The 26,128-nt window shown below is 42.2% G+C and overlaps 1 protein-coding gene across 8 annotated transcripts in view; it reads right to left on the bottom strand.

The window, feature by feature from the left end:
• Positions 1-26,128, bottom strand: part of nap1l1 (nucleosome assembly protein 1-like 1) — a 164,022-nt gene that overhangs the window by 125,487 nt on the left and 12,407 nt on the right. The window lies entirely within an intron of this gene.

The following is a 26,128-nucleotide window of genomic DNA, read 5'->3' as shown; positions in this document are numbered from 1 at the left end:
ATTTTATTGACTTCTCTCAGGTTACCCTTCAGCCTCCAAGGTGTACAAAATGATCAGAGGTATAGATAGAGTGGACAGCCAGATACTTTTTCCTAGGGTGGAGGAAGCTATTACAAGGCAGCATAGTTTTAAAGTGAGTGGAGGTAGATATAAGGGAGAGGTAAGTTCTTTACTCAGAGTGGTAGGGTTGTGGAATGCATTGCTGGAGAGGGTAGTGGAGTCGGCCTCATTAGGGGCATTTAGGCGGCTATTAGATAGGCATATGGATGATAGTATAAGGTAGGGGTGGAGGTTAGATAGACCTTAGGTTTAGGGTAAAAATTCAGCACATCATTGTAAACCATTGCTTAAACCCTCTCCAATGCTTCCACATCCTTCCAGTAGTGTGGTGACCAGAGCTGTACACAATATTCCAAATGTGGCCAAATATGTTCTATATAGCTGCAGCATGACAACGAAAGCACACATGACCACCTAATCCACTTGCACTGCTACTTTCCAGGAACTGTGGACGTGCATGCTTCAAAGGATTTTGCCATTTATTGTATACTTTCCTTCTGCATTACCCCACATTTGTTCAGATTAAATTCCACCTGCCAGTTCTCTGCCCAAGCCTATAGCCTATCTATATCCTGAAGATTCTCTGGCAATCCTCCTCACTATCCACAGCTTCCCCCAGTTTTTGGGTCATCCACAAAACTGCTAATCAGATCACATAAATGATTTGTAGAAGAACGTAGAGGACAAACAGGGATCCCAACACTTATTCCTACAGAACACCACTGGTCAGAGATCTCCAGTCAGATAAATACCCTTCCACCTCCACTGTCTATGATCAAGCCACTTCTGAATCCATCTTACCAGCTCACCATGGATTCCATGTGACTTCGCCTTCTGTACCAACCTGCCATGAGGGACCTTCTCAAAGGCCTGGTCGTCCACATGGACTTTATCCATCATGCTCTAAATCATCTTTGCCAATTCGCCAAAAAAACTCAAATCAAGTTTGTGACACATGACCTTCCTCTCACAAGGCCATGCTGTTTATCACTATTAAGTCCTTATTCTTCCAAATTTGAGTATATCCTATCCTTAAGGATGTTCTCCAAAAGATTTCTCTACAATTGATGCAAGCCCACCAGCTTGCAGTTTCCTAGATTATGCCTATTATCCTTCTTAAACAAAGGAACAATACTGGCTATGCTCCAGTCCTGTAGGACCTCTCCTACAGCTGAAGAGGATATCAAGATTTCATACAAGTCCCCAGCAGTTTTCTTAGCTGCCTTGCTCAGCATTCTGGGATAGACCCCATCGCATCCTAGGGACATTACTTTTAAGTCTACACCACAACAGTTTTTTTTAAAATATCGACATGCTGTACAATATCAACATACCCATTTCTAGGCTTCACCATGTCCTTCTACTTTATGATAACCAACACAAAGCATGCGTTAAGGATCTCACCCACTTCCCCTGGCTCCATGCATAAATTCCCATTGTCCCCGAACATCACGTGATAAACCAGGGTTTTGCACTTTGATAGGAAAAGGAGCTTAATCGAATTTGCAAAACAAACAAATAAACCACACAGTAAAGGCGCAGAGAGGATTATTCAGGAGTCCTTGCACATAAATTGCAAAAAAATTAGCATACACGTTCAGCAGGTAATAAGGCAAATTGGAATGTTGGTCATTACTTCAAAGGTAATGGGAATATAAAAAAGGGAGATGCACATTCCACCCAACCAGTCTCCATATCCAAAGATTTCATAAGCTAGAATTTCTGGTGGCAGAAATATATTCCCCTGCTCTCCCTTGTCAGCATTCAACAGGGACTGTTCCCTCCTCAGCCACTCCCAACTCCTCCAAATGCAGCTGCCAAACATGTAACACTTGCCCGCTTACACAGTGAGAAGACAACGGCCCTGACATCTTTGAAGTGAAACAGCAACTTATTTGCACTTCAATTTAGTCTACTGTATTTGCTGCTCACAAGGTGGTCTCCTGTACAACACACAGAATAAACACAAACTGGCTGACCACTTTGTCAACCACCCACTTTCTGTCCATAAAAATGACTGAGCTTCTAGTTCCCATGTCAACATTTCTGTCTCAAGCCTGCTGCAGTGCTCCAATAAGGATCAACACACGCTGGAGGAATAACACCTCATCTTCCACCTAGGTACCTTACAGCCTTCAGGCACTGGAGGCAGTCCAGAGAAGGTTCACTAGATTGATTCTGGCTATGGAGGGATTTTCTTATGAGCATAGGTTGAGTAGATTGGGTCTATACTCAAATTTTAATAGATTGTGAGGCAACCTCATTGAAACATAACAATCTTAGGGGCTTAACAGGGTAGATGCAGAGAAATCGCTTCCCCTTCTGGGGTAGTCTAGAACTAGAAGGTAAATCTAACAGTAAGGGATCACCTATTTAAGACTGAAAAGAAGAGGAATTTCTGAGGGTAACACGTCTGTGGAATTCTTTACTGTGGACTGCTACTGAGGTTCGGTTGTTACATATATGCAAGTCTGAGAGAAATTTTTTTTTAATTTGTAAGGCAATCGAGGGTTACAGAGAAAAGGCATTGAGAATCATCAGATGTCTATGGGTCAAATAACCCATTTCCACTTGTATGTCTTAGTCTTAAGCCTCCCTCTGTTTATGCTGCCTCATTCATTTCAGGTTTTAAAAAAGTTGGTTTTGATTTAAAGCTACATCTAATGATGTGAAGTACCATTTTCAATGGGCCTGCATGATTGCAAAATCTTTTTAACGTTTGGTCATACCATCTCCATGGACATAAAATTAGATTGAAGCAGGAGACCGAGGGTGGTGGTAGAAGGTTCATTTTCAGACTGGAGGCCTGTGACTAGTGGGGTGCCACAATGATTGGTGCAGGATCCACTGCTTTTTGTCATTTATATAAATGATTTGGATGTGAATACAGCAGTAATGGTTAGTAAGTTTGCAGATGACAATGGAGTACAATGTTGATAAGTTTGAGGTCATCCATTTTGGTAGGAATAACAGCAAAATGGAGTATGTTTTAAATGGTAAAAAATTGCAGCACGCTGCTGTGCAGAGGGACTTGGGTGTCCTTGTGCATGAATCGCTGAAGGTGGGATTGCAGGTGCAGCAGGTGATTAAAAAGGCAAATGGAATTTTGTCTGCCATTGCTCGAGGGATGGAGTTTAAAAACAGGGAGGCTATGCTGCAGCTGCATAGGGTCCTGGTGAGGCCACACCTGGAGTACTGTGTGCAGTTTTGGTCTCCTTACTTGAGAAGAGATATACTAGCACTGGAGGGGGTGCAGAGGAGATTCACTCGGTTGATTCCAGAGTTGCGAGGGTTGATTATGAGGAGAGACTGAGTAGACTGGGATTATACTCATTGGAATTCAGAATAATGAGGGTCGATCTTATAGAAACATATAAGATTATGAAGGGAATAGATAAAGTGGAGGCAGGGAGGTTGTTTCCGCTAGCAGGTGAAACTAGGACTAGAGGGCATCGCCTCAAAATAATGGGAAGCAGATGTAGGACTGAGGTCAGGAGGAACTTCTTCACCCAAAGGGTCGTGAATCTGTGGAATTCCCTGCCCAGTGAAGCGGTTGAAGCTACCTCGCTGAATGTTTTTAAGGCAAGGCTAGATAAATTTTTGAACAGTAAAGGAATTAAGGGTTATGGTGAGTGGGTGGGTAAGTGGAGCCGAGTCTCAAAAAGATCAGCCATGATCTTATTAAATGGCAGGGCAGGCTCGAGGGGCCAGATGGCCTACTCCTGCTCCTAGTTCTTATGTTCTTATGACACCAAAATAGGTGGTGTAATGGAGAGTCAAGATTATCTAAGGGCATAACAGGACCTTGAACAAATCGGCCAAGGAGTGGTAGATCAAATTTAATTTAAATAAATGTGAGGTGTTGCATTTTGCTAAGGCAAACCAGGGTAGGACTTACACAGTTAATGGTATGGCCCTGTGGAGTCTTACCAAACAAAGACCTAAGGGTGCTGGTACAGAACTCCTTGAAAGTGGAGTCACAGGTGGACAGGGTGGTAAAGGAGCATTTGGGACACTTACAGCAGTTGGAGCATCTTGTTGCAGCTGTATAGGATATTGGTTAGGCCACTTTTAGAATACCACATACAATCCTGGTTGCCCTTCTCTAAGAAAAATCTTGCTAAACTTGAGGGCACAGAAAAGATTTACAAGGATGTTGCTGGAATTAGAGGGTTTAAGCTACAGGGAGAGGCTGAATAGGCTGGAGCTTTCTTCCCCTGGGGGGAGGGGTGACTTTATAGAGGTTTATAAAATCATGAGGTGCATGGATAGGGTGAATAGCCAAGGTCTTTTTCCCAGTTTGAGAGAGTCCAAAACTAGAGGGCATAGGTTAAAGGTGAGGGGGAAAGATTTAGAAGGGACCTCAGGGGTAACTTTTTCATGTACAGGGTGGTGCATGTATGAAATGAGCTGCTAGAGGAAGTGGAAGAGGTGGGTACAATTACAAAGCTTAAAAAGCACTTGGATGGCTACATGAATAGGAAGGGTCGAAAGGGATATGGGCCAAATGGGACTAGGTCAGATTGGGACGTCTGGTCAGCGCAGACGAGTTTGGACCAAGGTGTCTGTATCTCAGCTGTATGACCCCATGACAGTGTACTGATTTTCTCTCCAACCATAATCAAAATTACCAGTTTATAGTTTACTTGGGGACTTTGCTCACCACGGTGACCGAACACTCATGCCCAAATACTCACATCTCGTACATGCTGAATTCTGTGGCTCAGTGACACAATATTTGCAATACAAGGCAAAAATCTCAGCTTTGAGTTGCAGATTGCTTTTCCCCAGTCATTTGTGGGATGTGGGAGTCGCTGACTGGCCAGCATTTCTTGCCCATCCCTAGTTGTCCTTGAGAAGGTGGTGGTGAGCTGCCTTCTTGACCACAATGCCAATGGTAAGCAGGGAGTTGGGGGGGGCTGTGGAGATGGAGTTCCAGGATTTTAACCCAGAGATGGTGAGTGGCTTGGAGGGAGTGGTCTTCCCATACGTCTGCTGCCCTTGTCCTTCTAGATGGAAGTCGTGGGTTTGGAAGGTGCTGAGAATTTTTAGTGAATTCCTGCAGTGCATCTTTTAGATAGTACTCACGTCGGTGTTGGAGGGAGTGGATGCTTGCGGATGTGGTGCCAATCAAGCGGGCTGCTTTGTCCTGGATGGGGCCAAACTTCTTGTGTGTTGTTGGAGCTGCAAGTAGGGAGTATTCCATCACACTCCTGGCTTGTGCCCTGCAGATGGTGGACAGGCTGTGAAGAGTCAGGAGTGTTACTTGCTGCAATATTCCTAGCTTCTGGCCTGCTCTTGTAGCCACTGTGTTTATGTGGTGAGTCCAGTTGAGTCTGGTCAATGATAACAACCAGGATGTTGATAGTGGGGGATTTAGTGATGGTAGCACTATTGTATGTCAAGAGACAGTGGTTAGATGGTCTCCTATTGGTGATGGTCATAGCCTGGCATTTGTTTGGCACGAATGTCACTTGCCATTTGCCAGCCCAAGCCTCGATATTGTCCAGATCTTGTTGCATTGGAACATGGATGCTTCAATATCTGAGAGGTCATGAATGCACAATGTTCAGCATCAATCACTGGCAAACATCCCCACTTCTGACCTTATGATGGAGGGAAGGTTTTTGATGAAGCAGCTGAAGATGGTTGGGCCTGAGGAACTCCTGCAGCGACATCCCGGAGCCGAGATGACGGGCCTCCAACAACCATGACCATCTTCCCATGCGCTAAGTATGACTCCAAACACCGGAGAGTTTGCTCCCTGATACCCACTGATTCCAGTTTTGCTAGGGCTCTTGGATACTACCTTCAGTTGAATGCAGTTTTGATATCAAGGGCTGTTACTCTCACCTCACCTCTGGAATTCAGCTCTTTTATTCATGTTGAACCAAGGCTGAAATGAGGTTAGGAGCTAGGTGGCCCTAGCGGAACCCAAACTGGGTGTCACTGAGCAGGTGCTGTTACTGACACCTTCCATCACTTTACTGATGATTGAGAGGAGACTGATGGGGCAGTAATTGACCGGGTTGGATTTGTCCTGCTTTTTGTGTACAGGACATATTTGGGCAATTTTCCACATTGCCAGGTAGATACCAGTGTTGTAACTGTACTGGAACAGCTTGACTAGGGGAGCAGCAAATCCTGGAGCGCAAATCTTCAGTACTATTGCTGGACTGTTGTCAGGGCCTGCTGACTTCGCAGTATCCAGTGTCTCCAACTGTTTCTTGATATCACGTGGAATGAGTCAAATTGGCTGAAGATCGGTATCTGAAATGCTGGGGACCACTGGAGGAGGCCAAGATGGATCATCCACTCAGCAATCTTCAGCCAGAAGTGCCACGAATGCTTCAGCCTTATCTTTTGCACTGATGTGCTGGGCTCTTCCATCATTGAGGATGGGGATATTTGTGCAGCCTCCTCCACTGAGTTGTTTAATTGTCCACCACCATTCACCAGTGGATGTGGCAGGACTGCGGAGCTTAGATCTGATCTGTTGGTTGTAGGATCGCTTAGCTGTCACTTGCTGCTTTCGCTGTTTGGTGTGCAAGTAGTCCTGTTTGGTGGCTTCACCAGGTAGACACCTCATCTTCAGGTATGCCTGGTGCTGGCTCCTGGCATGCCCTCCTGCACTCTCCATTGAATCAGGGTTGATCCCCTGGCTTGATGGTAATGGTTGAGTGGGGGATATGCTGGGCCATGAGGTTACAGATTGTGCTGGAGTATAATTCTGCTGCTGTTGATGGCCCACAGCGCCTCATGGTTTGCCCAGTCTTGAGTTGCTAGATCAGTCAAAGTCTGTCCCATTTAGCATGGTGATCATTGCCACACAACACGATGGAAGTTATTCTCAACGTGAAGGCAGGACTTGATCTCCACAAGGACTATGCAATGGTTACTCTTGCCAATACAGTCATGGACAGATGCAACTGCAGCTGGCAGATTAGTAAGGATGAGGTCAAGTATGTTTTTTCCTCGTCATTCCCTGACCACCGGCTGCAAATCCAGTCGAGCAGCTACGTCCTTTAGGATCCGACCAGCTTGATCAGTAGTACTGCTGCTGAGCCAATCTTGGTGGCGGACATTGAATTCCCCCACCCAGAGTACATTTTGTGTCCTTGCCATCCTCAGTGCTTCCAAATGTTGTTCAATATTGAGGAGTACTGATTCACCAGCTGAGGAAGGATGGTATGTGCTCATCAGCAGGAAGTTTCTTTGCCCATGTTTAACCTGAAGCTTTGAGACTTCATGAGGTCTGGAATCAATGTTGAAGACCCCTAGGGCAACACCCTCCCAACTGTATACCACTGTGCCACGACCTCTGCTGGGTCTGCCCTGCCAGTGGGACAGGACACATCCAGGGATGGTGATTTTAAGCCAGAATTCTGCAGGCAGCAATGACCTGCAGTAAACTCAGATCCTTTTACCAGCTGATCTTACAAAACCTCTGAACTTGCTCTGCACGTGCTCCAAAATAACACAAGCTCTCAAACATTGTCACTCCTGCAGGTCCAGCAACGTTACTGCTAATGAACTTGAAAGGCCCAGAATTCAATCAAGGCAATTCGTCTGAAAGAGGTAATCACTGTCAGTTCATGCAGATCTTACAAGTTGTCAACATCAGAGCTTTTAAAAAGATAATTTGTTCAAAAGATATTGCACTACCCTACCTAAGAAATTCTTACCAATATCAATTCCAAAATACTTGCCCCTTGACCTTGTCTCACAAAACATCTCCAGTCATCCTTTCTGAATCCACTTTGTCTAGCCCTTTTTAAAGCAATGGATTTTGTTTCTACCAGATACTTTTTTTTTGAAACTTCAAAGGATACAGGCCCAGAACCCTTAATCTCTCTTCATAGGACATTCCCATCATCCCAAGAATCAGTGTGGTGAACCTTCATTGCACATCTTCAATGTTGTGTAAATCCATCCTTGATTAAGGAACCCAAAACAGCACACAGTGCTGAAGGTATCAGTACACAACACTTCTGTTCCGCCTAAAATGGATAAACCCTCGAACAAAAATAGAAATTCTCAACAAAACTCAGTCTGGCAATCTGTGGGAAGAAAGCAGGGCTAATGTGAGTCCATTGACTCTTCAGACCCTTTGGCATTTCACTAGCAATTTCTATTTTTGTTTCATATCTTGAGCATTCACAGTTCTTTGTTTTATTTTAGTAGATATCCTCATTTATCCACATATGTTTTCATTGCCAGGTTCTTGCCCAATCACTCAGCCTGTCCAAAACAATGATCATTCGATGCACCATTCTCAGAACACATTCCCACCTAGTTTTGTGTCCTCTACATACCTGGAAGTATTACATTTGGTCATATGCCCCAAATCATTGATCTAGACTGTGGGCAGCTGCCAGTCACTGCCCATTAAGCTGAAAATTACCCAGTTATTAGCTAATCCTCAATCCATACACATGTACAATCCTTTTTCATGTAGTCTCATTTTGTTAACTAAACTCCTACACAGGGCCTGGGAGCAGCTCATTCAGCCCTTCTAGCCTATTCTTCCTCCATTCAAGATGATCTTGGCCAATTTGATTGCAGTCTCAACTTGACTTTTGTCTGTACTCCATAATCATGGCTCCCCTTTTGTCAAAAATCTATCCAATGCACTCTTGAATAAAGTTAAGGCCCAGCCTTAACTACAGAGAAGAGAATTTCCCTCCTACCTGAATTCCCTCTCAGGTTCCCATCTTAGTCACAAACTAGTTTAAACCTTTCAATAGCAGGAGCAAATCTCCTTGAGAGGATTGTCCAAATTTCAAAAATGTCCACAGAGGGCTAAGCACTCACTCTCATCCCAATTCTCCAGATAATTCACAATTTTTTTGTGATAGTAGCACCTGCAAAGTCTAGTAAGTAAAGGCAACACACTCCAAATCTCTCATTCTGACTTGGCCACAAAGCCATGTAAAAATACATAGCCCCTACACAATATAATCATGGCAATGAAAAATAGAGGACCACACAAGTGGCCTCTATTTACCTTCCCAGAATCTAATGAGTTTTGGAAAATTATAACCAACGCATCAACTATCTCACTGGCTAATTATTTTTAAGACTCTATGGTGAAATCCATCAGGACCTGGGGACTGGTCTACACAGTACTACTTTCTTGGCAACTACTAGTTTCTCCCTTCCAATTCCCAGGTTGCTACATGTATCCTCTCTAGAGAAGACCAATATAGACAGTCACAATAACAGAAGGATGTAAGTTATTCAGAGTTTATAATAATCTGATAAAGATGAACATTTGAATATGGAATGGAAAATCATCAAAATAGCCTTAGGAAACATGCAGAACAAAATGTATAGCAAAGACTGGCAGATAGACAAAAGTTATGTTTCGTTCCCCCAAAATGACTAAAACCTCCATGCAATCCAAGATTCTGATGGCGATTTATTTTGACCGACAAGGACATGAACCTTTTGTCTGCAAGATTAACTAAATCTGTAGGTATCCAAAATTTGATCTTTTCAAACTAATTTAGTAAAGTAGAACACAGCTTTTAGCAGAAAGTCTCCATGTTTAAATCGCTGACAGATTTAAGGGCCAAAGAACCAGGTGAAACAAACTTCAACTTGTACTGACAAATAAAAAGGCCTAATTTCAGCAGATATTCAGGCAAATGCAAACTAAGTGAGACAATTCCACAGCAATCTGTTCAAATTAAATGAGATGTAGAAACATAGAACATAGAAGGAGTAAGCAATACAGCCCTTCAAGCCTGTTGCATTTAATATGATCATGGCTGATCATCCAACACAGTATCCTGTTTGCACTTTCTCTGCATATCCTTTGATCTCTTTAGCCTTAAGAACAATATCCAAACCATTCTTGAAAATAGTCAGCAACTAGGGCTCACAATTTCAAGATTGCCAGCAAGCAAGCAAGCAAGCCAGGAATGAGTTAAGAAGTTGCTCTACTCAATTATTAGGATTTGGAAATGGGTTGCCTGGGAAAGTGGTGAAGGGCAGATTCCATAGGAGGCTTCAAAACAGAACTGGATACGTATTTGAAAGTGATTAATTCAGAGGGCTTTGGAAATAGGGCTCGAGAACAGGGCTAGCTGGGTAAGTTCATCAGGACCCAGTACAGACACAATGAATCAAATAGCTTCCTTCTGTACTGTAAAATTCTATGATTCTGACATTATTTTAGCCTGAAATGCTTCCTGTGGCAGAATTCCACAGGTTCACCACTCTCTCGATGAAGATATTTCTTATCGTCTCAGTCCTAAATGGCCTACACTGTATCCTTAAACCGTGACTCCTCAAATCATCTTTCCCACATTTACCTTGACAGAATTTTGTGAAATTGTAAAGATAACAAAGAGCCTAAATAGGAACATACATAGGTCAAACAAGATCTGGCAAATGGAGTAGTGTTAAACAGTTCATTTTGGCACAAAGAATAAACACTACCCAAATGGCAAGTGGTTGCGGAGCTCAAATACAGGGAGGGCTGGGTATTCCACTGCATGAATAACTGAAGGTTACTTGCTGTACCTGCACATTAATCAGGAAAGCTAGGGTGTTATATTTCATCGAGAGTAGAAATGAATGAAAAAGTAGGGAGGTTATGCTTCAGTTATACACGGCATTGATGAGACTACACAGTAGCAGTACTGTGTACAGTACCAGTCAGTATACTTACAGAAAGATGTTAATATATTAGAGGCAGTTCAAAGAAAGTTTATGTAGAATGAGCAGGTTGCCTTGAGGAAAAGCTAGACAGGCTAGGCCTGTATCTTTGTGAATTTAGAAGAGTTAGAGATGACTTAACTAAAACAGCAGATCCTGAGGAGACTTGACCAGGTGGATGTCAAAAGCATGTTTCCTCTTGTAAGGAAATCTAGAATGAGGGGTCAGTTTAAAACAAGAGGTCACCAATTTTAAATGGAGACAAGGGAACATTTTGCTCTCAGAACTGACTGTCTTTGGAATTCCCTTCCAAATTCAGAGGTTGATACATTCTTGATTATCAAGGGAATAAAAAGGTTAAAAGCAGGAATATGCAGAATGCAGAGCTGAGCTTAAAAATCAGATCATATAAATTGACGGCGCAGGCTTGAAAACTTGAGGCCGACTCTTCTTTGCACTGCCTTCATATCTGAGGAGGAATGTTCTGGCTAAGGGACTACAACTGTACATAATACTCCAGGTATGAATCAGAGAATCCCCATAGTGCAGAAGGAAGAGCATCCCCACGCCCCCCCAACTCAGTCTCTGTAACCCTACATTTACCTGCACATTCCTGGATACTACGGAGCAATTTTAGCATTGCCAATCACCTGACTTCACTATGGGAGGAAACCAGAGCACCTGGTGGTAACCCACGCAGACACAGGGAGAACACGCGAACTCTACAGTCTGCCAAAACTGGAATCTAACCCAGATCCCTAATGCGGAGGGGCAGCGATGCTACCTGTGCCACCATACCACGTGGTTTCACCAATGCTCTGCACAATTGTAGCAAAACATCCTTGTCCGTGTGATCGAATCCTCTTTCTATGGATGCCTACTCACCATTAGCCTTCTTCACTGCTTGCTGCACCAACATAATTACTTTCAGTAACCGGTGTACAAGGACACACGGGTCTCTAAACACCTTCCTTCTTTCCCAATCTATCATTGGGATAATAATCTGTTTTCTCGTTCTGGCTACAACAGTTGTTGATCTCATGTTTATCCACATCACAAAAATCTGCCATGTACTGCCCACTCACTCAACTTGCCCAAAATCTGAATCCTCCCCTCAGTTCACACTCCCATTCAGCTGTGTTGTCTGCAAACTTGAGAGGTATTACATTTAGTTCCCTCATTTAAAATCATTGATATATATTGTGAATAGCTGGGGTCCAACACTAGTCATTGTCTGTCACTCAAAATGACTCATTTATTCCTTTATTTTGTTTTCTGTCTGCAACCAATTCTCTATCCATAGCAGTACACTAGGCCCAAGCCTATGTAATTTAATTTTACATGCCAATCTCTTCTGTAAGACCTTATCAAAAGCTTTCTGGAAGTCCAAGTAAACCATATCCTACAGCTTCCCTGTATCAACTTACATCCTCAAATTCCAAGTAGATTTGTTAGCACGATTTACCTCTCATAAATCCATGTTGTCAGTCTAATCCCGTCATTGTTTTCCAAGTGCTCAGCTATTAAATCTTTTGTAATGCACACCAGCATTTTCCTCACTACTGATGTCAGACTGATTGGTCTGCAACTGAGTTTTCTCTCCATTATTTAAAAGAAAGGATAAAGTTACATTAGCTATCCTCCAATCCATTGGAACTGTCCAGAATCTATAAAACCTAAAAGCTGATGATCAATGCAGCCTCTACTTCTACAGCCACTTCCTCAAGTATTCTAGGTTATACATTACCAGCCTTTAATTCCATCAATTTCCCCAACATCATTCCTAACAAATACTGGATTTTCTTCAATTCCTCCCTCTACTAGATTCAGTGTTCCCCAACATTTTTGGAATATTATTAGTTTTCTCCCTCATGAAGGCAAAGGTCTAGGCCCGAAACGTCAGCCTTCCTGCTCCTCTGATGCTGCTTGGCCTGCTGTGTTCATCCAGCTCTACACCTTGTTATCTCATGATCTACCACCTGTCTATTCCCCATTATACATTTTTTCTGTTTCTGAAAAAAAAAAGAGATCTACCTTTGTTTCGCTAATGGTTTCCTCTTCACATGCAAATTGTTTGCAGAAGCTTCCATTGGCATGTTCCCTCCATGCTTACTCTCGTACTCTATTTCCACTCTTAAAAATCAACCAGTGTTCTCCTTTACTGAAATGAAAATTGCTCCCAATCCTCAAGTATGCTGCACTTTTTGGCCAATTTGTATGCCCCTTCTTTGGATCTAACGTAAACCCTAACCTCTCATCATACCGTTTCAGATTTTTGTTTAGCCACAAAAGGAATTATTCACAATTCAGAAAAAGAACTCCACGAAGTTCAAAAAGAATAGTATGTCTATTATACAATCTCTAATGCAACAACATATTTGCAATTCAAGTGAGAGTGGAATCTTTGTAAAATCTACTGGACAAATTTAATCAATAAATTCTTAAAACCCTTAGGGAAGAGTCTCACACACAAAAAAAAGTCATTTAATATTCAAGAGTCCATCCGAATGTTCTGCACAGCAACCCAATCTGCCTATTTCCTCACTCTGTCCTGGTGGCTATGCCAATTTATTTCCCACAAGTACCTATCAGATGTCCTGCTAAAATTGATTTTCTCCATTTCCAAAAGCCTCAAACTGAGCATTCCTGCACAAGGAAATCATTCACGTCCTAGATGTTGTATTAGCAGCTAACAGAAGAAGCTTTTCTTCATCTACTTTTCCAAGTTGGTCACATTCTTGAAAGGTTTCGTTTTTAAATCCTGGACCATGCATGATTCTAGAGAACCAAGTAATCACATTATTCTGCCCAAAGCAGGTTTCAAATGTTAATTTATACTTGCAGATATCAAATTTCTTTCCCACCAACACAGTTAAGAAATGAGCAGCACACTTCGAGAACCAAACAACCAAATCATAAAAATATCTAATCACTTCCACAAGACACAAAACTACAAATTACTAATTAGCAAGTGCATCGGGTTGTTAAGTACTTACTTGTTAATGTCTGCCATCTTGAGTATGAGATATACCTGAAGAAAAAAAAGTTTAATATAGTTTAAAAAATCAGAGGTACATTTTCCTTTATGCTCAGAAGTCCTGACTACAGCCTAACCACAAGTCAGGACACCTGCAACAGACATCTTTAGAATCACAATCTAGAATATTTAACACACATTAAATGCCTTTAGTGCTGCACGAGAAGATATTTTTCTAGTTTTACATAGCTACAGCATGAAGTCACGTATGTTACAAATAAAAACAAAGTTGCTGGAAAAGCTCAGCAGGTCTGGCAGCATCTGTGAAGAAAAAGACAGTAACGTTTCGGCGCAGTGAAGTTCTGAGGGAGGGTCACCGGACCCTTTCTTCCTTCACAGATGCTGCCAGACCTGCTAAGCTTTTCCAACAACTTTGTTTTTGTTTCTGATTTACAGCATCCGCAGTTCTTTCAGTTTTCATGTTACAAAACAAGATTGCTATACAAAACAAAAGCTATAAATAAACCAGTGCAAGCAGGACACAGAATTGGCGTGCCTGAGCAGGCAGGAAGGCATTTATCAGTTAGCCAAAATCTAACTACTGCACTAATGTTTCCCTCAACTGGAGGGCACTATAACATTGTTTTAGAACATAATCCTAGTACACAGAAACACCTTAAGCACTTAAACTGCTAAATTCAAACTGTTAAGTCAACCTTGAAAATGCCAAAATCCCTACATGATGCCTGAATTAAAACTGTTTGAATATAGTCATAACTATAAACAGAATGTACAATCCAAACACCTGCCATGCCTATGATCATTTTTCACAAGCAGACATTACAAAACTGAGGAATTTTACAGTGGACGTACAGCAGAACAGTCAACAAAATGGAAGAATAGGCCACAAAAGACTCCGGTTTTTCAATAAATGGAAGTGATTTGACATCTGTAACTAACCGCTTGGCACAGTCTATTCATTTTCCAGCAACAGCTATGGCTCAGTTGGTAGCAGTCTTGCCTCTGAATCATACTCCAGGTCAAGCATAAAAAACAAGACCAACACTCCAATGCACTACTGTAGGAGCACTGTACTGATAGAGATGCCATCCATCAGATGAGATGTTAAATCAAAGGCCCCAAATTCCTGGGCAGCTGGACACAAAAGATGGTACTATTTTGAAGGGGAGCAGGGGAGTTTATCCCTGGTGTCTATTTAACACCCTATCAACATCACAAAATAGACTATTTGTGCATTATCACCTTGCTATTTGTGGGAGTTTGCAGATGTAAATTGGCTGCTGCATTACCTGTAAAATGACTACATTACAAACATCAGACAAATTGCAGGAAAGTAAATCACAGGAGACCCACCCACAACTTAGCACAATGCAGAGCTTCACACTAGCCAAGGAGGTAGTTATGCAAACCAATGTGCCTACAAATGTGCCAGAGTCCCAAATGTAGAACAGCAAATGAGAGAAATGCCTATTTTAAATCCGTTCATAGTATAAAATGGCCTAACCATGTATCGTAAAAAGCACCGAAAATGTTGGGAACTAGGTCAGGAAAATAAAATATTATTTGCTTAGCATGCCATCACGGTGAATGTGATAGTCCACCTCGTCATCAATGCAATTCTGCATTCCATGTTTTCGTAGGAAAAAGTGCAAAATCCCAGAGCATCTCTACAGCCTTTGCAGCTTCAGCTAGGGAAGCAGGTGGGCATTCAGACTCATTGGCCTCCTTGGTTGAAGGAATACTGTATCAACGAATGCCTCCCATCAGTTCAATTGTACAGTATACAGTGTCATCCATCCTGAAGCAAGTTTCCATGGTTTCTGTACTGGAATTCTTAGGCTGATCTTCTGCAGAAGAGTGAAGAGCCCCTGGCTAGTTGGTTGTTTCCTCTCAGTGTACACCACCTCGATTTTTGTGTCTTGAACTATCACAGTTGCACTTGTCACCATCATCCACAACTACATCATGAACATGACCAACTATTCACAGCTGGGTTGTACTCCTGCTTATCAATGACCTCAATAAGCAGACAGATTAGCTGCTCGGACAAGGAGTTCACAGGTCCCTAACCATTGTCTTATGTATTGGCTGGAGGTTGGGCACGATATCGAAGGAAAGAACAATTTAATGCGTGAGGAAAGCAATGCACAAATAGGCAGGGCAGTCATTGATACGATGACAATCTCCCTCAGCTCCCATCGATATATTCTGTCTGCTTGCCTAACCCATACGTCAAAAATACAGGGGTCATCTGGGCTGTTTCACAAGGCTCATTGCATGTGAGAACTTTCCTGGCACTCAATGCAATCAAGCTTTGGTTGGCTTCTTGGTCTTTCCCATCACAGGAATGTCAGCTTCTTGCTGCTATTCATGTTGAAGCAGACCACAGCAGTGATAGATTTAAAGATGAAATGTATAATGCTGAAAAGATGAGCAAGGTGCACTAAGGCGCAATCTGGTTTTTAAAGAAAGTACAATAATTAAGTTTCATTCAGGTTAAAATGTCTCGTGGCATAACTTCCCACCATAAATGTCACAATCTCAACATTTACAATGCATGCCTCATTTCTAATCAGTCCAGCCATCTATCACTGCAGGTGAACTTATGACAAAGCCTCTTTACTGGGATGACTCCCCTTTCTTGCAGACTAGAGGTGGATACATTCTGCGCTTGGGCTGACACGAACCATGAGCCTGTGGAATTTCAAGATATCAAAAGCATCAAAGGATATGGGCAGAAGAGAGAATAAGACAGATAGAGGATCTGCCATGATTGCCATATCGAATGTCAGAGCAGACCTGAAGGGCCAAATGGGCCTATTTCTGTTCAGAGTTTCCAGGTTTGCGGAATTTCAGGATAGATAGCGGTGTTCATCCTCTTCCTTGCTGGACAGTGCCTGCAAGTTGAACTGTTCCAGGGTCAGCAACTTTTGCTTCAGAATGTTGACAAATTCAAACGTGGCTTCTCCCACTTCTTAGAGTTTGAATACCCTTTTAGGAGGAGATCATGAAGACAAATGATGACTACTTAGAGACAAATGGTGATTTGCCCAGAGACTTTGTGCTCTAGCACTGCCTAAACTCTGCTCCAACTTGTCAGCACTGTTATAGCAACTGTACAAATTGCGAGCCAGCCAGCTGTGGCTCAGTTGATAGCACAAGATCCTGTGCTCAAGTCCCACTCCAGGCTTCGAGGCTGATACTTCAGTAAGTGGTTCTTGTGGTGCAATGGTAACGTCCCCACCTCAAGACCAGAAGTCCTGGCTTCTTCCTTCTCCAAAACCTTTGTTCCTTTGACAAAACCTGCCTGAACAGGCTCATTCAAAATATCTACAAAGAATTCGGCTAATTGATAGCTAATGTTCCAAACTGAGAACTGATTTATGGACATCATTCTATTGAATTTCTTATTCTTAAGCAGAAATGGCTGGACTTCAGTAACCAGAACTTCAGGTTATCTGGATTTGACTCACGATTTTACAGAATTCCACAGGATGTAAATTGTTTTGAAAAACCATGTGGTTGGCAAAACTCTATACAAATAGAAACCTCTCCTTCCAGCTAATATTGCTTTTGAACTATCTTATTACTTTCATTCCCTGACAACCTTTGCCGGACACAGTTTGTACCAATACTTCAATAATTCACTGCTTGCTTGGAAGGTCAGAGCAAATTTACTGCCCCAGTAGCAGAACAGATTCTTGTGCTGATTGGCTTCACCCTGCTTTCATTTCCCAGGGCATTAAAACACCTACACCCTGCACCACAACGTTTCTCACGTACAACAAATTTGGTCAGTACCCAGAGTTTAGAAGCTGGGCATAAAAACTAAGTGCTAGAGAAATACAGATCTGGCAGCATCAGTGGAGAGAGAAATTGAGTTAACATCAAGTCCAGTACAACTTGTCCTTCAGAGAAGCCAGGTGTTGGTACAAAACGAGGTTACGCGTAGATGAACAACAACCCCAGTGAAATTCAAGTGACCTATGTACCACATGGGGATGTAGTAGTATATGGTCCCGTCACTAGACTAGTGACATCTAGAAATGGTTGCAGGCACTGGATACTGCAAAGAATACAGGCCCTAAAAGCATTCCAGCAATTATACTGTGCTCCAGAACTTACCACACCTCTAGCCAAACTGTTTCAGTACAGCTACAACACTGGTATTCCCCTAACAATGTGAAAAACTGCCCTCGTAAGTCCCGTACACAACAAGCAGGGCAAGTCCAACTGAGCCAATTACCACTCTTGATTAATGAAGTGATGGAAGGTGCCATGACAGCATTATCAAGCAGCATCTGCTCAGCAATAACTTGCTCACTGACTCAGAATAAACAAAGAAATGCAAATGCTAGGTGTTTGAAACAAAAACTGCTGGCAAAGCGCAGCAGGTCTGGCAGCATCTGCATTTTGAGTCTGGTGACACTTCAGAACCGACTCCCAGTTTTGGTTCTGCCTAGGGCCACTCAGCTCCTGACCTCTGCAGCCTTGACTCAAACAAAAGTCAAATTTCAGAGAAGAGGCAAGTGACAGCCCTTGGCATCAAGACAATAAGAGGGGAAAGAAAATGTGGAAACCTGAGAGGCAACTTTTTTTTTAAAAAAGCAGAGGGTGATCCGCATATGGATGGACATTTTTGTCGGCATGGACCAGTTTGGGCCGAAGGGCCTGTCTATGTGCTGTAGAACACTGACTAACAGCATCCAACACAAAGCAGGGGTGTAATTTTCAAGATCAGACATACAAGCATTTCCTTTACTTAGAACGGCCTTTTTATATTGCCCTGCTTTGTGTTCAGTCTGCCTGCACAGAGTTGGATGATCAGCCATGATCATATAGAATGGTGGAGCAGGCTCAAAAAGTCAGATGGTCAACTCCTCCATTTTGTTTCTATCTGGTAATGTGCAACAAGGCAGGTTTAATAAATGATGTCAAAGCGCAAGATTCCACAGCAAACGGTGACTGTAACATGTAGAATTTGGCATTCTGAAAGAGATCCTAGGTCAGATACTAAATCATGTGTAAGTTAAGGACTGCATGATATTTCTTTCAATTAGATACTATGTGGCAAAGATTAGTGGTAATCACAGAACTGTCAGAGGATGGAAGTAGCCCCCATTTGGCTCTTTGTGCCTGCCGTGGTTCTTTGTACATTGTGCACGTCTCCAGCCTTTTCCTCCTTTTTCCCTACATACACTTTACAAATAATCAACCAATACCTTCTTGAATGCTTCAACTGAACTTGCTTCCTCGAAGGCCATGAGAGAGGAGTGGTCCTGGACTTAATATTAGGTAATGAAGCTGGTAAGTGGCTGGCATAACTGTGCATGTGCTTGCAGGCATGGGGGCAGGGAGTGGGGATTTTGAAAGCGAGGAAGGTCTGAAGTTAAAAGGACGATAAGCAGATTGACCAGATGGACTAATCAGTGACAGATGGAATTTAACCCTCATGAACAAGCGGTTACACCTTCCAAACCGCATCATAAGACAAGGGAGTATTCAGTGAATGGCAGGACATGAGGATGTTCATAGGAACAGAGGGGTCTTGGGATGCTTGCCTGACCTGGTATTTCCATATTTTTATTGCATATTTCCAACAACTGCAGTAATTTGCTTTTGCAAAATGATGTTTGTGTGGCCCTGGAGTCGTAAAGGGTTCACACGTGGTCAAGTGCAAATCAGTCAGATCTAACAGACAACCCCAATTTATTTTTGATTAATTGATTTCAAACAGAATGTACCCAACCTTTTTTAAACTCTTCCACAGGACGTGAAAAATCACTGGCAAGGCCTGTATATGTTGCCCTTCCTCAAAAGTACTTCTATTGGGTGGCCTAGTAGGCCATGTCAGAGGGAAGCTAGAGTCAACTATGTTGCCACAAATCTGAAGTCAGACCAAGCAGTTATGGCAGATTTCCTTCCTTAAAAGGATTTGTTAAGACATGGCTTTTTATAATCAGCTTTATGACGTAAGAGATTAGTCTTCAATTTTACAGTATGCTTGTACTTTGGCTCAAGTATTAGAAACAGAAAGCACTCCTTAGGAAGTTGAGTGGTCTGGCATGCTTAAGAACATAAGAACCAGGAGCAGGAATAGGAGTAGGTCATCTGGCCCTTCAAGCCTGCTCCACCATTTAGTAAGATCATGGCTGATATTTTCATGGCCTCAGCTCAACTTACCCACCTCTCACCATAACCCTTAATTCCATTACCATTCAAAAAATCACCTTAGCTTTAAAAGCAATGAGGAAAACAACTACCTCACTGGGCAGGGAATTCCACAGATTCACAACTCTTCATGCGAGGACGTTCTTCCTCAATTCAGAATCTGCTGCCCCTAATTTGGAGGCTATGCCCTCTTGTTCTAGTTTCACCCACCAGTGGAAACACCCTTCCTGCTTCTATCCTATCTACTCCCTTCATAATTTTCTAAGTTTCTAAAAGATCCCCTCTCATTCTTCTAAATTCCAATGAATATAATCCCAATCTACTTGGTCTCTCCTCATAAATCAACCCTCTCAACTCCAGAATCAACCTAGTGAATCTCCTCTGCACACCCTCCAGTGCCAGTACGTCCTCTCTCAAGTAAGGAGGCCAAAAAAGGGGCAGCTGTTTTTTTTAAACAGAGGGTGGTTCATGTGTGGAATGAACTTCCCAAGGAAGTGGTGGATGTGGTTACGGTTATAAAGTACATTTTGATAAGTACATGAATTGGAAAGGTTTGATGGGATATGGGCCAGGAGCAGACAGGTGGGACTAGTTTGGTTTGAGGGTATGTGCGGCATGGACTGGTTGGACCGAAGGGTTTGTTTCCGTGCTGTATGACTCTATGACTGACTATGACTCAAAACTGTACCCAGTACTCCAGGTGCGGCCTCGTCAGCACCCCAATACAGCTGTAACAAAACTTCCCTTTTTTAAAATTCAATCCCGCTAGCAATGAAGGGCAAAATTCCATTTGCCTTCTTAACTACCTGCTGCACCTACAAACCAACTTTCTGTGATTCTTGCATGAGGACACCCAGGTCCCTCTGCACAGCAGCGTGCTGCAATTTTTTAACCATTCAAATAGCAGTCCTTATTATTGTTATTCCGACCAAATGGATGACTTCACATTTATCAACATTGTACTCCATCTGCCAGGTTTTTGCCCACTCACTTAAACTAATAATATCCCTCTGAAAACTTTCAGAGCCCTCTGCACACTTAGCTCTACCACTCATCTTAGTGTTATCTGCAAACTTTGAGACATTACAGGTGATCCCCAACTCCAAATCATCTTTGTAAATTGTAAACAGTTGCAGTCCCAATACTGATCCGAGGCACACCACTAGTCATTGATCACCAACCAGAAAAGCTCTCATTTACCCCCACTCTTTGCTTCCTGTTAGTTAACCAATCCTCTATCCATGCTAATACATTGCCAATAATGCCATGCACCGTTGTCTTACACAGCCACCTTTTGTGCAGCATCTTGTCGAATGCCTTTTGGAAATCTAGATACACCACATCCATTGGGTTTCCGCTGTCCACCGCCCCTCATGAACCCCTGCCGCGTCTGCCCAATGGGACAATTTCTGAACCTATACCATCTCTCACTACTGCCCGATGTCATCCTTAAATATCAGAGATACACCACCCTCCCCTTACCTCCTGTCTGACCTTCAGAGTAGTCTGATACCCTTGGATATTTAATTCCCAGTCATGACCATCCTGCAATTTCTATCTTGATGACAGATTCAAGTATTTTCCCAACCACAGAAGGCAAGCTAACCAGCTATAATTCCCCTTTTGTCTACCTCCTTATTTAAACAGTGGCATCATATTTGCCTTTTTCCAATCTGGTGGACCTGCCCCAGAGTCCAGCAAATTTTGGAAAATTACCATGAGCGCATTTGCTATTTCTCCCACTATCTCTTTTAGTACCCTGGGATGCATTCCATCAGGCCAGGAGACTTGTCTACCTTTAGCACCATTAGCTTGCTCAACACTACCTCTTTCGTGATAATGATCATTTCCACATCCTCACCGACCTTAGTTTCCTTGTCATCATTTACTGGCATGATATTCATGTCTCAGTGAAGATCAACATAATACCTGTTCAATGCCTTGGCTATTGCCTTATTTCCCATTATTAAACCCCCCTTCTGATCCACTAAAAGGAAAATGTTTACCTTAGCGACTTTTTCATTTTATATAATTGCAGAAACTTTTGCTATGTCTTTCTATTCTGAACTAATTTACTCTCGTACTCTTACTCTTCTTCATACCTATTTTTGTGGCTGTTGGCCTTTAAAGTTTTCTGAATCTTCTAGTTTCCCACTGGTCTTTGCTACTTCGTATACCTCATCTTTCAATTTGATAGCCTCCCTTATTTCCTTAGGCATCCATGGCTGAATACCCCTTTTTCTACAGACCTTCCTTTTCACTGGTACATACTTTTGCTGAGCACTTTGAAAAATTGCTTTGAAAGTCCTCCACTGTGCCACCATAAAATCTTTGCTTCCAGTCTACTTTAGGTAACTCCTCCCTCATCCTCAACAAAAACAAAGTTGCTGGAAAAGCTCAGCAGGTCTGGCAGCATCCATGAAGGAAAAAACAGAGTTAACGTTTCAGGTCTGGTGACCCTTCCTCAGAATCTCCCTCATCTTCTTGTAGTCTCCTTTGTTTTAGCACAGGACCCTGGTATTGAATTTTATCTTCTCATTTTCCATCCACATTCTAAATTCAACCGTACTGTGTTCGCTCCTTCCAAGAGGATCCCTAGCTATGAGATCATTAATTACTCCTGTCTCATTACACAGGACCAGATCTGAGATAGCTTGCTCCCTTGTCGGTTCCATTACAAACTGTTCAAGAAAACTATTGTGGATACATTCAATGAGCTCTTCAAGGCTGCCTTGACTGTCCTGGTTCAACCAATCGATGTAGATTAAAATCCCCCATGATAACTGCCATAACATTTTTATGGGCATTAGTTATTTTTGTTTATTGCTCAGACCAATGTGATGTTATTAGTTGGCAGCCTAGAGACTACACCTATCAGTGACTTTACTTTGAATTTTTAGTTTCCACCCAAACAGATTCAATCTTATTCTCCACAGAACCTATACCATCTCTCACTACTGCCCGATGTCATCCTTAAATATCAGAGATACACCACCCTCCCCTTACCTCCTGTCTGACCTTCAGAGTAGTCTGATACCCTTGGATATTTAATTCCCAGTCATGACCATCCTGCAACCATGTCTCCATAATGGCTACTAAATCACACATGATCATTTGTACCGCTAACTCATCTACCTTGTTTCAGATGCTATGAGCATTCGGGTAAAGAGCCTTTATGCTAGTTTTTATACCTTATTTTTGAATTCTAACATCTCCATTAACAACATCTCCCGAGTTTTACTTCCTTTTAACTTTGGTCATCGACTTTGATATAGTTAAACCCTCCTGCACACGTTAACCTGGTACTTTCTTTTCTATTTACCACTATACTTCATGTCATTTTCCTCTTCCCTTCCCCCCAATTCACTAGTTTAAAGTCCCAGTGACCACCCTATTTATTCTTTTCACTCGAAAACTAGTTCCAGATCAGTTCAGGCGGGGACCATCCCAACGGTACAGATCCTTCCTGTTCCAAAACTGATGCCAACACCCCATCAAATGGGACCCCTCTTTGGCCAACTTGGGCCACAACAACTGGATCTTCACCCTCCCATTCCAATATCCTTTCAAGACAGAGATGGCCCTCACCCTGCACCAGGCAGGCAACAACCATGTGGGACTCTCAATCCTCTTACAAAGGATGCTATCAACCCTCCTAATTACAGAGATCCCTACAATGAAAAATAGGGCTAGATGGAATGTATTCTAGGATGTGGGCATGCTTTCTGACCAGCACTTATGGCCCATCCCCAACAGCCCTCTGGGTAATTAAGAGCCAAACACATTGTGTCCCGAGACATATGTAGGTCACACTAAGGGCATTACTGAACCAGAAGGGATTTTCTCACAAGCGACAATGGTTTCATGGTCATTATTAGACTCCAGTTCAGTATTTTGTTAATTTCAATTCCATGATGGTATGATTCAAACCCAGGTCCCCAGGACATTACCTGGACCTCTGGATTAATACAACAATAATACCAGTTGGCCATCACCTCCCCATGAGTATCTTACTGAAGTATCCTAGAGTACCTCTACGTTGAGGCAAATTACCACCCGGAGCTTAAAGAAAGCTGATGAGAGGTACAAGTGCATAAGTAAACATGCTTTAACATTGCACTGGGACATTTTTATTGACACACTCATTTCATCACAAATTGCCCCCTACCCATATTACCAGTAGCACACACTGGTGAAATACATCTCTATGGATCATCCAAACAAACTACATCGAAAAAGGAGGAAAGACTTGAAAATGGTAACATCAAGTGGCCAATATAAAAGCTGTATCTTTAGTGGAATCCTGGTGGCAATGCAGCAAAGGACACGCCATAAAGCAAAAGGTACTGCCTTTAGAAGACTTTCTTCAGCGTAAAAACTGGAACCAAGTCAAAACTAAGCTTGCATCCATACCAGAGACCATAAAACATGATCATTTCTTCGATCCCAAGCAGGTATAAACTCAGAAATTGTACCAAGAATTCCTCGCACCAGTATCCCCTCAGTATCTTGTCTTTCCAAAGTACAACTCCGAGAGAAATTTTTTAAACAGATCAAAAGTTGACAAAGTTGAACTAGTAACAGCCTTGGGAAAGTTTTACTGTAGACTTTGGATGGCATAATGAGGAGCAGAATTACCCAGCTGACATGAGCATAATCAACAGCAACATCTCAACTTGTTTGTTTGTGAACTGAAATCAAATCAGAAACAGCCTACTACATAACAGAACTAGATCATACAATGTTTCATATAGTTTGGAAACAAGCCCTTTGGCCCACCAAGTCCACACCGACCCTCACAGCATCCCACCCAGACTTGTCCCCCTATAAACCACCTAATCTACACATCCCTGAACACTACGGGCAACTTAGCATGGCCAATCCACCTAACCTGCACATCTTTGGACTGTGGGAAGAAACCAGAGCACCCGGAGGAAACCCACGTAGACACGGGGAGAATGCGCAAACTCCATACAGTCACCAGAAGTTCGAATCGAACCCGGGTCCCTGGTGCTGTGAGGCAGCAGTGCTAACCACTGAGCCACCATCTGCAGCGCTAGAGTTTCACATATCCTCGGTCAGCTCATTTTTGACCATAGGGCAAATATGGGGACACTTGGTTGGTGCTGTCAAAAATGAACAGCAGAACAGCAACAGCTAATATAAAACAAGAATAGAAGAACAACTTTTCTCTGCACATTTTCAATCCCATTAGTGAGGCCAAATCAACTGTAGACATCTGCAGAGACTAATCTATGTTGTATTCACAAGGAACTGGACAGATGTTCTTATTCTGAATCACTCCACTACTCACTCCAAAAGCTTGCAAAACCACCAAGGAGCCTGCCAGATTTCATAAGGCATAAACAAATGCAGTACAAACAAGTTAGGAAGGACGGTAATGGACAACCACAAAAAATTGTTCAAAGACCCAGAACTTCATATGCAAGAAAAGCATTTATCTTGAAATAGGCAGAAAGGTTTCATGAAAAAGAATACAAGGCAAAAAAAAAATGAAGCAACTGACAGGTAGTTTACAGAAAATATCCCTCAAAACCTAAAACAATCAATAACAAGCATTTAGCTTCTTTTGCTGGAATACCAAGGAAAGGGAATGAAAATATTGCTTAAAATTTCTTCCTTCAAGATAACAAAGTAAAATCAAAGAAGAGATGCAAAGAAAGCTTCAGGAGATGACATTAAGTGAGATTTGAAAAATTTAAGCTGACAATAATTCCAAAAGTTTTACTGATCCTGTTAGGGATCATTAACATTTAAAGAGAAATCCAAACATCCAATAATAAACAAACTATGGCACACACAATTTCACTTTTTAAAAAAGTAAAAACAGTAAAAGAAACAAACTAGTTTAACAGTAGTATAACTACATCATTCATTAAGTTTGATATGTACTTCCTTTCTGATTAACTAAAAAAAAAATCAGTTTTCAATTAAACATGGACCAGCAATACCAGAGTCAGCATATAGAGTTCTCCATATCGTAACTCATGGGTGGTGATGGTTGGGGGTAGATAAAAGATGAAGAAGAGAAGAGAAGAGAAAGAGTTATGCAAGAGATTTCATTGGACTAGTAACGCAGGGAACAAGTGCGAAGACAGGTTCGAATCCCACTGTGGCAGCTGGTGGAATTTAAATTGATTAATGGGTCTACAAAATAAAACTAGTCTCAGTAATGGCATCATGGATGTACCATCAATTGGAATTTAAAAACCC

The sequence above is a fragment of the Rhincodon typus genome, chromosome 18 (assembly GCF_021869965.1).
Source record: "Rhincodon typus isolate 14 chromosome 18, sRhiTyp1.1, whole genome shotgun sequence".
Taxonomy (NCBI): Eukaryota; Metazoa; Chordata; class Chondrichthyes; order Orectolobiformes; family Rhincodontidae; genus Rhincodon; species Rhincodon typus.
Note: the sequence above shows the minus strand (reverse complement) of the source record. Positions and strands in the feature narration are given on the sequence as shown.